This window comes from Enhydra lutris, unplaced genomic scaffold, assembly GCF_002288905.1.
Source record: "Enhydra lutris kenyoni isolate GAN:26980312 unplaced genomic scaffold, ASM228890v2 scaffoldscaffold22, whole genome shotgun sequence".
In the NCBI taxonomy this organism is placed as follows: Eukaryota; Metazoa; Chordata; class Mammalia; order Carnivora; family Mustelidae; genus Enhydra; species Enhydra lutris.
Window position 1 is genome coordinate 37,221,499 of NW_019154106.1, and position 16,542 is coordinate 37,238,040.

Consider the following 16,542-nt stretch of genomic DNA (forward strand, 5'->3'; position numbering starts at 1 on the left):
TTCCCTTTTTATATTTTTCAAGTAATTAAATTTAAAATTAAAAAATTAAAAATTAAAATTACCTATATGGCTTACATTATATTTTTAGCAGATAGCACTGCCCTTGAAACACGACACAGTCTTATTTTTTTCTCATTAGAAATTCCAAAATTGTACTCATATTTAAAGGTTCTACTAATGATTAGTTGTTTATGTGTATATGTATGAATGTTCATGTGAGTTTTTGTAATAGTCTATACAGAAGTTTCCTGTCCTAACACCCCAAGTCAGCTAGTATCCATAGCAATGTTACATTCAAAATTGTCTTTCAACCTGATTACTGCCTTCTTAATTATATTTCTGCATAGAAATGGATTTTTTTTTTTCATGATTAAAGTCTAAGCTACTTCAAAGGCTGTTGAACCTCCTCCAGAGAAGAATCAGGTCTAATCAGGTAATTTTTTTGCACACTAAATTTTGAGTCCTTTCACTAATATATTACATTTAAAAGTTTTCAGTGGCCTTGAAATTCTTTTCAGCTAGTAAAGCAAATAAAAATTCAATCTGCCTATGAGAAATAGATGCCTTATATGTATGGTTCAGTTTCCCAGGATCCTGCTGGGACACGAATTTGGAAAGGAAGTTTGGTGGGTACATAGTGTCACACTCTCCCCATCTGCCAGTTAAACATGTTTCCTGAATAAATCCCTTCTGCCATGGAAAACATTCAGGCACATTCTGAGGCGATTTAAGTTTGGCAATTCCCTTCTAAAGTCCATATAACCCTTCCTTTAAAAGCAAAGTTCTGGATTTCATGAGATTTATAAATAAATACACAACAAAATTAACTCGGAAGTAAGTTTACCTGAGGGTGAAAATGAATGAGAATCCAACATAATACATGCTTGAATATCTGTGTAATATCTCTCACAAATGTCTCTGGAGAAAGCCCTGAGAGTATAATGTTTTGTACCATTTCTCATTTCTTCTACAATTGTCATGTTTGCTTATTCATCAACTCCCTGAGTTCTCAGAAGCAAATTAATAAACAGAATTGCTCCAACAACATCCTCATGGCCCTTGAGTGCTGACTACATTTAATAATTTGTTTCATAGATCAGAGCCGGCTTTCCCCTCATGTGCTGAGATGATATTAGAAAAGCAGGAAATGCACAACGGCAGAAAATTATACCCTTGTATACCCTGGAGGAAATATTGATCTGATATATAATCTTGAGATAGATATTTGATGGCTAATCAAGTATGAAACTTCACTACTTCCATCAACCAAATCTAATGGCAGAATTTCAGCTTTCATCTCTTCCCTGTGCTTGAATCATATTCAATATTGATTTACTACATAGAGCAATAAAATTGGATCATCTAATACTAAATCCTACTAATAATATTCCTTAATATTTATTATGTAGTTGTTTATCCAGAAATAAAGATCTTATAAGAATGGCTTGCTTCCAAGAAAATAACTCTAGCAACAATATTATTAAATAGATCACATGTGGTTAATTGCTAATTTACAATAGTAGAATATTCAAAAATTTTTCAATTGAAGGAACTTAGAAATAAAAGAACTTTGTTATTCTCTCAAATCTTAAGATCTTAATAGAACACTGATTTGATCACAAAATATATCTCTGCTAGGAAGAATTTTAAGGTCACCTCCAATGACCCACACATCTGCATAAGTCCCTCCCCTTGAGCATAGGAGGGACCTATGAATACTAAGAGACTGTATTCCTGATTATGTTACATTATTTAGCAAAAATGAAGGGACAAACTTAGGGTTGTTGGAGGAGAGAGGGGTGGGGGATGGGATAACTGCTTGATAAGTGCTTGTTATGAGCACTGGGTATTATATAAGACTGATGAATCACTGACCTCTACCTCTGAAGCTAATAATACATTGTATGTTATGTGTGTATGTAACTTTATGTTATAAAACGTATGTAATATCATGTGTGTTAATTAATTGAATTTAAATTTAAAATACAAAACTTTTAAGAATTAAAAAAAATGAAGGGACTTTTAAGATATAATTAAGGTCTCCACTCAGGCAAATTCAATTAATTCAAAAGGAGATAATCTTGCCTGGGCCAGACTTAATCAGACACATTGAAAAAGGGTTCAGGACTTCCCTTAGCTCAGAGACAGGAAGTTAGAGAGACCCTCTCTTTTTCTGTTGCTGGTTTTGAAGAAGCAAACTATGATGAGTTCAGTAACTTTAAGGAGATGAATTCTATCAACAACCACAGAAACTTGGACAAGGTGCCCCAGCCCTAACTGCCACCACAGGCCCAGAGGTCACTCTGATTGCAGCCTGAGAGACTAAGTGAGAAGAGACCAGCTAACACACTTGAACTTCAAAGTCACAAAAACATGAGGTCATAAACATACTTTTCTTTAAGTCACTGTGTTTGTGGTAATTCATTATGCAGCAGTAGAAAAGGAAAACAGTATCAAAGGATATTTTTAAAAAGAAATCACCTAAAACCTTAAAATAAAACACAAATATTTTATCCAATTTTTCTCCTTCTGATAATCCCTTTTAAATACCTCATATATTTGTTCCAAATCCATGTGTTTTCTGAAACTTAAGATGGAAGAATTAGTAGTTTTCCCTCAGACTCTCCACAAACATGGTTTTCAAAGGTAAGGACCAATAACCCATCAGAGGCAGAAGTTGCCTAGCAACCATCTCCCTCCACCACCCTGGAGCTGCTGAGTGCATCAGTTCCAAGAGCAACTAACACATGGATCAATAATTAAGACAGAAAATGAAAACCAAAGGAGAAAAATGTGAGTGCAGTCCTCCATGAGGATCCAGGTATTAAGAGGCAAAATTACCACAAAGGGCCTCTCTTTATTTCCTTTGCTTTGCCGAAACGCATGAATACAAGGACTTTCAAAGAGAAAACTTCATCATTTCCAACCTCACAGATATTGCTGGGCTAACAATAAGGATTCAGCCCAGGAGAAGCTAAGTGTTGATCCAGGACTGAAGAGAGCTTCAAAATCATCTAGCCCACCCCACTCCCATTTTACTTGTAGGAGATTAAAAATGAATAATGAAGGAAAAGCAGGAAACAAAGAAAACATTTTAGAAACCAAAAATCAGAGATGGTAAGTGACTAATGCAAGAGTTAGGAGCATAAGTTATTAGAACCATTAACTCCAGATTCAGAGCCCTACCCTCTGTAAAATGCTAAGGTAGGAAGAAGAAAGGATTTGGAAGAAGGTAAACTGAGTGGGGTTTCCAGTCCTGCCACTTCCTGACTATGTGACCTTGGACAAGTTGCTTGTTTGTTTTTAGATTTAACCTATTCATTAGCAAAATGTGGATATAATTTTTTATACAGTTTCAGTTTACATGAACAAATTTATGCAGATAAAATTATCCAAATTTTCCTGGTATGTGCTAAATACTTATTATATTTGCCTTTTTTTTTTTCCACCATTGAGAATTAAGATCTCCTTCAGACAGTTGTTTTGCAACTGCTAAAATCCCTGGAGAAGATTCTAGGGAACCCTAGAGCAACATAAAGTCAATGCAACAATAACCATGGATTGGGCACTAGTGACCATTTTGGGAATTCTGGCTCAATCCACAAAATAATTTGAGCATGATACAATTTAATACACGGTTGACTCCTTGAACAACACAGGTTTGAAGACAGCAGGTCCATTTAAACACAGACTTTTTATTCCTGAGAAATACAAGGATACATTTAAATAAGTGTATTTTCTCTTCATTATGATTTTCTTATAACTTTTTTTCCTCCATCTGGCTTTATTGTAAGAATACAGTATATAACACAAAACATGTGTTAATCATTTTATGCTATGGAGAAGTCTCCTGGTCAACAGTTGGCTATTATTAGTTAAAATTTGGGGATTCAAAAGTTATACATGTTTTTTTGACAATGCAGGGATGGGCTCCCATCACCCCCTCATTATTCAAGGGCCAGTTGTATGAAATGAAATGTAAATGTAAAATTAACTGGAGTTAAATATATTTCTCATACAAATGAAGTAACAAAAGATCTTGTTAAAAGTAGTATGACAGCTTTTACTTACTGGTAGATTAAGATGCACGTCAAATATATTTAAAGAATATATTTTACCTGGTAATGACACATTAGAAGAAGTCTTTACTGTTATAATTACCAATATGATTTTAATGAGAAAACTTCATATAAGATCTTACAAATTTACATTATCAAGTAAACCAAAAAGCTTCATTTGCATATGTTATGTAAACATAGTTTAACTCTTAGCTCCTATTTGCATACTGTTTGCAAAAGAAACAATTTGGAGAGATTTAAATCAAAATCTGTTTAAAATTCAACCATTTACATTTCTTGATCTTTATGTGATGCAGCCTCCTTCCAAAGTAACAAAGATTAGTAGGCCTTAAGATTCTGCACATTTGCAACAGAGTGTGAAACTTCTTAATGGCAAATCAAAAGAGAAAACATGGAGGCAACCATCTAGGATCTTTAGAGAAAGCACACAGGTTATTTTTCACCACTTAGATATCAAAGGAATGTTTACTCCTGAGCTCCACTTGCTGTAATTATTTTCTTCCTGTCGGACATTTTAGGGATTAGTTTATTCCTTGAGTATCCTAATAATAGTCATAATTGCCAACATTTGGTAGGGCCTTACCACAACTAAGAAAGTTACTAAAATTAATTCATTTAAACCTCACAACAGACAAGGGAGACAATATTATTACTTCCATTTTAATGATGATTAAACGAAGGCACAGAAATAGAGTAAATGGACCAAGGTCATTTAGCTTAATCAGTAATAGTGATAGGATTTTCAACTGACCAATTAGTGAATTTGAAAAATGGTCAGTAATAGTAAAAAGAAAACATTATATTTAAAAAATATATTCACAGGTAATGCCTAACTTGTTTGCTTGCTACTTCCAGTCTTCTCAATGCAAAAACTTTTTTTTTTTTTTTTAGCAGTTAAGAAACAGTTTCAGTTTTCTGGTGCTGAGTAATAAACCATTTCTAAATGTAGGATTTAAAACAACAACAATGGAATATTTTTCAGAATTCTGTGGGTTGGTTGAGCTTCACTGAGAGGGTTTTTGGTGCCCTATATCACTGGCTGGAGGTACTCACTCACCTACAGTTAGCTGATGGCTGGCGCAGCCCGGAAATTCTAAGATGGTATCCCTGGCTGTGCTCATTCATGTAAACTCTCCGCATTACTGGCTTGGCTTCTTCACAACATGGTGACCCCCTAAGTCATTTTTCTTAGCTAGTGGCTGGCATGAAGAGGAAGGAAGCAAAAACTGCCAGTCCTCTTCAGGCCTGGACTCAGGAGTCCCCCATTCCCACCATACTGTTACTCAAAGCCAGTCTAGATTTAAGGAAAAGGCAAAGAGACTCTACTTCTCGATGGGCAGGAGCAGCGAGTATGTATAGGGAACCAACATACTTTTGGTAACCATTTTCTGAGATTCCCTGTCACAGACAAGAGTATATATATTTTTCCATCTCTTTTCATCTGACTGCTATCTTTAAAGTAATATTTAAAATAATTAAATGTGGGGGGCGCCTGGGTGGCTCAGAGGGTTAAGTCACTGCCTTCGGCTCAGGTCATGGTCTCGGGGTCCTGGGATTGAGCCCCGCATCGGGCTCTCTGCTCCGCAGGGAGCCAGCTTCCCCCTCTCTCTTTGCCTGCTGCTCTGCCTACTTGTGATCTCTCTCTCTCTCTGTGTCAAATAAATAAATAAAATATTTTAAAAAAATAATAATAATTAAATGTGGAAAACAAACCTAAGACAAAAGAATGGAGGAAGAAAGGAATAAGAGAGTCTAAATAGCACAGAAATGGATATATTTTAGGGAAGAATTTAAATGGAGTTTGTAAAAACCCCAATTTTTTTAGGTTTATATGAGGTCAAGGTAATATTCTACACAGAGAAGCTTGGGTGAAGGCTGTAGGAAAGAAATGACAGCGGAGTTGGGGACTAAAAAACAAGATAGGAGGGAGAGCCCGTTCACTATAGGAATGAGAAGCCATGGGAGGGGTAAAGTCTGGAAGGTTTGAATGACAGGCTGAGGCTGTAAAGCTGGCATTTCTGCCTGGAGTCATCCCTGGGCTCACTTTTTTAAATGTAATAGAACAACATAACCAAGGGAGAATCGGAAAGAAGTTACTTTTGACTCCGTTGGAGATGTCAGGTTCTTGTCAAACGTTTGATCTGTTTTTGAACATACATTTCCGTGGTCTTGAAATGTGATGACAAGAGTTTTGGACAAGCGTGTTCATGATACTGCCGAACTGAAATTCCTCCGGTGCAAATGCCTTAGGAAAGCTTCATGCCAAGAGAAGGAGTTCAAAACATTATTAAGAGAGTGAAAATCTGCCGTGTAGTTCTGAAAAGAATCCTATTCCCAGGTTTTTTGTTTTGTTTTGTTTTTTCTTTTGCTTTTTAAGAATTTATTTATTTATTTGAGGGAGAAGGCACAAGTTGGGGGAGGGGCAGAGGGAGAAGCAGATTCACCACTGCTGAGCAGGGAGATCCATGAGGGACTCAATCCCAGGACCCTGGGATCATGAACTGAGCTGAAGGCAGATGCTTAACTGACTGAGCTGCCCAGGCACCCTATTCCTAGTTCTATAAAAATAAAAACCTGTCTAAACAAAATTACATGTGATGCCAATTATCTAAGAAATATTGTCAGTTAAATTGATTAAGGTAAAAAATTAATGACCTATTTCTTTACTACGATGACCACAGGTTGCATTGCTCTACTCCACTCCCACCCCATACATCACACGCTCTCCACAGCTGCACAGGTATGCACCAAACTCAAGAACTTTGATAAAAAGTGGGTTGATTCAGTGGTTTGATGCAATTCTATGTTTCTTATTGACTCAAGAATGAAGTCAGTGATCTGAAATAACTGAAAACAGAGAAACCTGAAGCTTTTGAAATATCACCTGAATTGTCTATGGTTTATTTATATAACAGACACACATGTATATCTTATTCCTTATCTGGTACAATTCTAAATTATACTTATAAATAGAAAAAAACAACCCTTGGAGGAAGATACCCCTCTTACGTCCTTTATACAAGAGAAGAAACTAAGGAACAAAGAGTTGGCAAAATCTGTGCAAAGTCCGACAGACCTCATGGCAAGACCAGGTTTCAAGTCCTCAGATCTGGGTTCCCAAACCTGAGCCCTTCACTGCTACACAAGTCATTCTTCAAAGTGTCTTCTCAGTTTCCTCTATAATAAAACAACATATATGACATCATTCACTTATTCAACAAAATTTATTGAGCTCTTACTTTGTGTCAGGCACCATTTTGAGTGATAGAAACATAAGAGCAAACTAAAGATAGCAAAAAATCACTGTTGTCTTAGAATACATGTTCTAATTGGATGAGACATGGAATAAGTAAGTAATCTTCCCATATGCAAAAATATGGATGAAACTCGAGGACGTTTGCTGAATGAAATAAGCCATCCACAGAAGGACAAATATTGCATGATATAATTTACATGGGTACTCAGAAGCACGGAGTAGCAAGGTGGCTTCCAGGGACCAAGGTGGGGGTTGGAGGAAGGAAAAATTGGGAAATGTTCAATAGGTATAAAGTTTCAGTAATGCATAATGATTCAGAAATAGAGATCTACTTTTTAGCATTGGGCTATAGTTAATAATACTTTATTAATACTTAAAATCTATTAAAAGAGTATATTTCATGTTAAGTGTCCCTAACACACACACACACAAAGATATCAAAATAAAGAAAAAAAAATAAGTAAACCAATAAATAAACCAGTTCATTTCAGAGCCACATGAGCTTTGTGAAGAACATAAAATAAGATCACGTATTATGAGGGATGGATCCCTTCACGTTAGTTGGCTGGAGAAAGTCTTTTTGTAGAGGTGACAATTTGGTTGAGACCTAAATAATAAGAAGAAGCGAAACAATCAAATAATCTGGAGAAGAATCTTCCAGGCAGAGAGAACAGCAGGTGCGACGACACTTCAGTGAAATGGACCCTGCTGGGCAAGGAGCAAAAAGAAAGGCAGTGTACTTAGAATGGAGAGGCTGAAGGGGTTTGTAACAAAAAAAGGTTGGAGAGCAGAGCAGGCAATAGACCAAGTTACATCTTGGAAGTAATAATATGGGAGACTGGATATTAGTCTAAGGACATAGATAAACCTCTGGGAGGATTTTAAGTAGGGGTGAACCATTTGAGGAAATGTATTATTTTACCTGCTCAGTAATAACTGTTAAAAGTCAAGGAGTAAGCAAAGTTATCAAAGTAAAAGCGTGGCATTCAATTCCTTCCACTGTTAACTTTTAAGATATTATTTAAAGCATTTATTTTGTCAGAATTATAGCTTAATGGAATGTGGAGGAATAGTTACCAGAGGAATGTCTGTGTCAATGGCCGGTGGTGCCGTAGAAATGTGTCTGACTGCAGTTCAGAGAGACGACAGTTCCGCTTGCTGGGTTCCCTTGTCTCTCCTAAAGAGGCAGGAAGTATGGTACACTGTATGCTTCTGCTCTGGGGAGGGAAAGCCTGGGTTCAGACTCCAGTTCTGCCACATTGTAGCTCTATTCCTTTGGGTATTTGACTTGACCTTTTAAGTCTCAACTTCTTAATCTTTAAAGTAGATTTGTAGTAACACCTTTCCAGGATATTCTTTAAAAAAAAACCAAGAGATCGATTGATGGATGGATGGGAGAAGGAGAGAGAGCCGGGGTGAGGGGGAGGGGAAAGTGAGGGGTAGGGGAGATGGAAAGACAGTCTGACAGTCTGTTAGTTTGTTTTGGGTTTTTTGGTTCCTTTTTTGACAGTCTGACAGTCTTAAGCAGACTCTGTGTGGAACAGGAAGCCTAATGAAGGGCTTGATCTCACAACCCTGAGATCGGGACCTGAACCGAAATCAAGAGTTGGATGCTTAACTGCCTCCGCCACACAGGCACCCCACAGGATATTCTTATGAAGATTAAAAAAAAAAAAATGGATGTTTAAAACAGCACCCAATATGTAAAAAGCCTGAATTAAAAGATTATAATAAAAATGACTTGAGAACCATTGTCCTGAGAAAGCTAGCATTCATTAAAACCTTTGAAGGGGGTTGTTTCTTTCCTCCCCATCTCCAGGACTAAGTTTCTGATTTTGCTGCATGAGTTCACTTTTGGACTGTCTTGCCTTCCTAAGAGTCTTGTTCTTATTCTTCAGCTGTCTTCCTTCACTAGACATCACCTTAATCCCTTCATTCCTAGAGCAACTGCTGTAACTATTGATGGACAACAACAAATTAACCCTGAACACAGTAGCAGGTCTTTCCTGGACGCACGGCACTGTACATGTGGTCGGACGGCCCTCTTCTGTCTTGTAGCAATAGCATCGGGAATGCAGCTCCCAGATCACTACAAGCTTCAGAGCAAGAGAGCCTGAGGCTCCTGTGTGCTGAGGGGTCAGGCCTGGAAATGGAAACTGCCTGCAACACTTTTGTCCACATTCCATTTGCCAGGATCCCATCTCATGGCCCAAATGCAAGGGAGGCTGGGAATGCAGAGGCACACTAACCCCATCTGCAGTGGTCACAAACAGAAGACTGAGATCTTCACTGGCAAAGCCCTAAGTACTGTCGTGGATTTTTAAAAACGGGGTTATCTACTATTGAAAGAATATAAGAATATAAGTCAGTATCCCTCAGAGGTAGGATGAGATGCTGTTATGTTAGGTGTGACATTTCTTTTTTTTCTCAGATTTAACAACCCCTTTTGGAATATAATACTGAAAGTTCAACACTTTGCCAACTCAGGTTTCAATGAGGTTTGCCGTGTTTTTCTGGTGCAAATGTGGGCAACTCACAAGATATGCTAATTCAGAATTGAAAAGCCAAAACATTGGAGATTCACTACAGGGTAACGCTGGAGGTTATTTAGGAACAGAAATACTCCAAAAACTCACCAACTCTAAATATAAAACAAGTAACATATCCATCAACGAATCCAATCAAAATATGTTAAAAACAGTATCATTCTAGATGCATGTAAATGAAGTTATTAAAATGCAAATAAAATGAAGACGTGATTGTAAAATGAAGAAGTGATTGTGGAATAATGTTAATGTTCACATATTTATACATTGGTTTCTATAATCTACGTATATTGTTGCCTTTTTCTCCCCTGTCCATGCCTTTTGCAAATGAAGCTTACGCAGTATTTTTCAAACTACTTCCAAAGTGCATTACTTAACCAAAGAACATTTTTAAAAAATCATATATATATATGTATTTGTAGTCACAACTTAAAAAGATGCAGGTGAAATTGGAAAGGCTATTAAAGGCTAACAAATGATCCGAGGGACGAATCAAATTCTATATGAAAAGAGACCAAAAAAGGTGGACCAAATATTTGGGATTTTTAGTAGGACCAGATGGGCTGACTGTGAAAGAAATTAATATTAACTAACATTTCTACGTTCTTGCAAATTTACAGAGCAGTTTCATGACCTCATGTCAATCCATCCTCAGAATTACAACAGGCTGCTCGTGTTCTCCCAGTTTGATGGGCGAGGAATCTAGAAGAAGTGAGTTGAATTGGAAAAGACAACAGGGGTAGTGATGGGGCATGGCTCTGAACTGGATACTTGTCTTTTAAATCCCAAATTCTTCAATTATATTATAAACAATTAAGAAAATATGGACTCCTCTCCTTCACCAGAGAGCTCCTTTCTCTAGTTTCTGTTTTCACTGTTATATTGGATAAATTCTTGATGATACTCTGTTTTTCTGTTTGGTACATACTTAAGAAGTCTTGTGACTTTGTGAGACTTCTAAATAACTGATAAGACTGATATCTATTTTTTCCCATTACTTTTATATTCATCGATTTTCATACTTGATGTCTATTCTGTAGGTTGTTTTTTAACAACAAAATGGTTTTACTATTTTTAGAGTTATGAGAGACCCTTAGTATAAAAAATATTAAAAGGGGCAAGTCAGAAAAAAACAGAAGCAACTTCGAATACTAGAGAGTACTAGATATAGTATGTTTGATGTGTATTAATTTCCTATCCAGCATATTAAAGATTCTTAATTTTAATTTCTCCTTTGAACATACTCCCATACCAGCATTAATGAACCATGTGGATGTATTAATGCCTGGTGCTTGCTGAGGGTAAGTTGTGCCTAGGGAATTGAAGGTCATCGCACAGTGGCCTGAGTCCTAATGCTCCCCCGTATCTGGTCAATATAATTAGTGTCTTCATGGTTAGTAATTCAGCATCTAGCCTAAGACATTTACTTTTCCTAAGGCCCAGTATTTGCAGCTTTGCTTCTATAGAAATAGCCACCGTAGTTAAGGCCTCTGCCTTAGGCTCAGGTCATGATCTCAGGGTCCTGGGATCCAGCCTGCCTAGGGCTCTCTGCTCAGCAGGGAGCCTGCTTACCCCTCCCTCTCTGCCTGCCTCTCTGCCTACTTGTGATCTCTGTCTGTCCAATAAATAAATAAAATCTTAAAAAAAATAGCCACTATATATTTCATATTTTATAAGGATGTTTCAAAATGCAATCTCCTTTAAAAAAAAATCATGAGAGTTAAGATTTAACATCTTTTATCGTGCAGCAAATATTAGAAGACAACTAACTGCATATAAATAAAAACATAGCAACTTTGGAAATATAGGCTGCACACTACCAAGGGAAAAATCTATGCTTAATAAAGAACCAAACAAACTTAAATCTTTAAGATTTAAATTTAAGACATAAGTTTTCATTAATTACTTTGTTCTTCAGAAGTGCATTATATATTTCTTTTTTTTTTTTTTAAAGATTTTATTTATTTATTTATCAGAGAGAGAGAGCGCGAGAGTGAGCACAAGCAGATAGAGTGGCAGGCAGAGGCAGAGGGAGAAGCAGGCTCCCTGCTGAGCAAGGAGCGCGATGTGGGACTCGATCCCAGGATGCTGGGATCATGACCTGAGCCGAAGGCAGCGGCTTAACCCACTGAGCCACCCAGGCATCCCCATTATATATTTCTTAAGGTGTCTGGCTAATGTTTCCCTTTTTGGTTTCTTTGACTTTCCATTCCCAAACTACAAACTCCTTAATTTTTTAAAAAAAAGATTTATTTATTTACTTGATAGAGAGAGAGAGAAAGACAGAGAATGGGAGGGGTGTAGGGAGAGAGGTGGAGAGAGAGAGAGAAAATCTTCAGCAAACTCCCTGCTGAGCGTGGAGCCCAGACACAGGGCTCAATCCCACGACCCCCAAGATCACAACCACAGCTGAAACCAAGACTTGGACGCCTAACTGACTGAGACACCCAGGGACCCAGGCAAACTCTCTTACTATTACCACCATCCCACAGGAGAGCCCTTTAAAATGAATGGCATACAAGGGAGTAACCAAATTAACCAAAATCAGTCACAGGGCACCTGGGTGGCTCAGTCAGCTAAGCATCTGTCTTCCGTTCAGGCCATGATCCTGGGGTCCTGGATTGAGCCCCACGCAGGCTCCCTGCTCAGTGGGAGTCTGCTTCTCCTTCTCCCTCTGTCTGCTGCCCCCCCTTCTTTGTTCTCTTTCTCTCTGCCAAATAAATAAATAAAATCTTAAAAAAAATTGTTTTTAAATGTCAGTCACTTAGGACAGGGCCTCACATACGGTGTAAGTACTATGTAAGTCTTAATTAGCATTATAAGCTTTATGAAGACTCCTTCTTTAGACTTTTGAATTATAATAACCCCGTGACTACTATTTCTAGTAAGAAAGTCAGAACTATAAGGATACAGAACTCAAACTATGTTGATCTCAAGATATAACCTGAGATATTATTTTTGTTTACTTTGGCTAAATTTCTAATTTTAGTTTATTATCCCATAATAAATTCTTTCTCCTACTTGTGGAGTATTGTCTACCCCATCTACTTGTCCCATCAATACTAACAAGCAAATAAAATCTTAATGGAGAGTTTATTAGGTAGGAAATAGTGGCATTTTAAGAGTACTTCATTTTTCCATTTTTTTTCTCTTTCTTAATACAGTTTTTTTAATTATTGCATCTGATTTAAAGAATTTCATAACTCTTTCTCTTTTCTTAAAATAATCCTAACATATATTTTTCCTGGGGCAGAGAGAACCATTCAAATGTAAGTTGATTTCTAAGATAATATGATTGGATATTATTTCTTCTTTCTTTTTTTAAAGATTTTATTTATTTGACAGAGAGAGACACAGTGAGAGAGGGAACACAAGCAGGGGGAGAGGGAGAAGCAGGCTTCCCACTGAGCAGGGAGCCTGATTCTGGATCATGACCTGAGCCAAAGCCAGATGCTCAATGATTGAGCCACCCAGGTGCCCCTTGATTTTGTTTCTTATCAAAGACAGTAGACAGTCAACATAGATTAAGTGGGTGCATCTGGCTGGAAAAGTCAGTTGAGTGTCAGACTCTTGGTTTCAGCTCAGGTCGTGATCTCAGAGTCATGAGATGGAGCCCCTTGCTGGGCTCACACTCAACACAGAGTCTGCTTATGACTCTCTCTCCCTTTGCCCTCCCCACCCCAGCCCCCTACCCTGCTCTCTCACTCTCTCTCAAATAAATAAATCTGTAAAAAAAAAAAAAAAAGATAAAGTGGCCCAATATTTCTCATAGGGATTTCTGAAGTTTATAGTTCTTATTATCTGTCCATTTTTGTTAGCAATGAAAAATGCCATTGACTACATTGCTTACAGTTTCGAATCTTACTAGTTACACTGTAATAGAATTTATATCTTGGTTCTTCTCAACTAGATAAGTACTAGCTGGATTCATACCATCTTTTATGTTTCTGTATTAACAGGAGTACCTGGAACAGTACTTAGGAGAAACATGAATTTCAACTGGATTTTCTTGTTTCTCCAATCTATTCTCAGCTCCTTTATTTAAAAAAAAAATCTAATCCAAGTAAAATCTCCATTTTTCAAGTGAAGATCACTAGGCTGTTTCAAAATAACTATGTGTTGTTGACATTTTTTTTTTTCTGAGTGAGAATAAACTTAGAAGAGCTGAGATTTTTCAATTTTTCCAAATAGCTCAGAGACCTTTAGTGTTTTTCCCAAAGTGGGAGTGTTGGTTAGAAGTTCAGTTGCTAATAAAGTTCAAAAGTCCTCTCTTTTTTAGAGATGTAATCTCTTATTTCACTACTTATTTTAAAATAAGCTGCAAGTAACCTACTCCTTCTTTATTGTGTGGTTTTAAATGATTTGTTTATGTATTATAAATGTGACCTCCATTCCAACTATATTGATTTTGCAATTTAAGCAAATGATTTTATTTGTTTAGCTTTTAAAAAGGGATTCATTTATTTACAAAGCTTGAATTATAGTAATTGTTAGTAATCATTAATGGAGATAAGGCCCATCTTCCTTCAGCGATAGTATCTCTGCATAAAGCCTTTAATTTCACCAAAAAATTATCAAAATCTCTAAATATTTGGTATAAAAATTATATTCATGAAAGAGGACAAATGAATGCACATAGAGATGATGAATCAATGCTCATGCTTATAATATGAGTAGGAAAAGACTTACTAAATTTATAGCTGCCACTTATTTGGAATTTATTTTTTTTTAGATTTATACACTTATTTATTTGACAGAGAAAGAGAGAGAGAGCACAAGCAGGGGGAGTAGCAGACAGAGAGGGAGAAGCAGGCTTCCTGCTGGGCAAGGAGTTCAATGCAGGGCTCGATCCCAGGACCCTGGGATTACAATCTGAGCCAAAGGCAGATGCTTAACTGAACCACCCAGGTGCCCCAGCTGCCACTTATTTTGGATTAAAGTCCTGCTAATATCTAGGTGAGCATAAAAGAGCAACCTTCGGAGGTGAATCCTTGCTGAAAATGTAAGAGTACTTATTAAATCCCTAATATCAGGGAATAAAGTGAAGATGGGGGTCAGATGAGTGGAAGCAAACTGACAGAGAATGGAAGCAGGTTAGGTCACCTCCACAAAATGATAAAATCGACAAAGGTATTGACAAAATAAGATGCACATACAAATGTTTATTACTTCCTCATAAGCATACTCAGTATCTCACCGGGACTTATGCATCTGATGATTGGATGTCTTAGAAAAACTAAACAACATCAGATGAAATAATTTGGCAAAAGGTGGCATGCAGGGCTGCCCGGGTAGCTCAGTCATTTAAGCGTACAATTCTTAATGTCAGCTCGGGTCATGATCTCAGGGTTGTGAGATCAAGCCCTGCGTCAGGCTCTATGCTGGGTGTGGAGCCTGCTTGGGATTCTCCCTCTCCCTTCCACTTTGCCCTTCCTCCCCCCTCAACCCTTCACGCCACACATAAAAGTTGGTACAGACATTTCAGGGTTCATACTCATACTAATGGTAGACTGTAGGTATTCATTTAATTCCAGTCTTCATTAAATAATAAGCTTGTGGGCCAGTAGTTATTGGGTCAAAGAGGCAGCCAGGGATGAAAGTCTTTCATATTACAATTTTAAATATTTCCACTAACAATTACTAAAGGGAGGATGATATCTATGTCAATGTCTAAAGATATCATGACCCTCCAGGATAAACTGGCAATGTGTCATGCCAGAAAATGGACGTCAGCCCCACCCCATAAGATGGGCATTCAGAGCTGGGAGTAGCCACCAGCCCCCCCACTGGTATGAGAAGGATACAGGCTTTGAACCCTGGGGTTGACCAGGATTGATCTCCATAGGCAATGACCTGTGATACGTCACCATGGAACACTGCAGAAGTCCAATTCCTTTTGAGGGAGGCCAGATTTCTAAGAATGAGGCTTTTTAAAAACTTTAACTAACCTTTCAGTTCACAAATATCTACAGCAATGATCATGGCAAAGTTTTTACCTGTCCTTAATATTTTGAACATTTTTGTCATAGAGTTGAAATAAGAGTTTCAATTAGTATAAAACAATATTTGGCAATTTTAGCACAGCAATTACTAGATGAAAGTGGTATGATACATTCCTACTGGTGCCAAATTACAACCTACATGCCAAAGGACAAGGAGAGTCTTCCCACATTTGCTCAGTGATCCTTGCAGAAGTCCTTCATTATAACTAATTCTGCAATCACCTTAGGGACCACAATTAAATGTACAGCATCTTCTCCTTCCTCACGTACAAAGTATGGATAATAAGACTTACCTCCTGCATTTGCTGTGAGGTTTAAATATGCAATGTTTGTAAATTTCTGATGCCAGTGTCTGAGAATGCCTCCGTATCTACTCGATACTGAGAAAACGTTAGTGTTTTCTTTAAGTGCTTTCTCTGTAAAGTATGCGATATAAAGATAGAGAATTAGTGCTTTTTCTGATGAACATAGGAATATAGACATTCCCTCTGGGAACTCCATAAAACCACTGAGAATTTTCAGTTCAGCTTATCAAGAATGACTTCTTTTTTAAATCAGGCTGCAGCAAACAGTAATGCATATATGAAGTTTCCATAAAACCAGAGTTCTGGAGGTGTTCTTTAAAATATTTTATCTGAAACCAGTTGCAAATACATCAA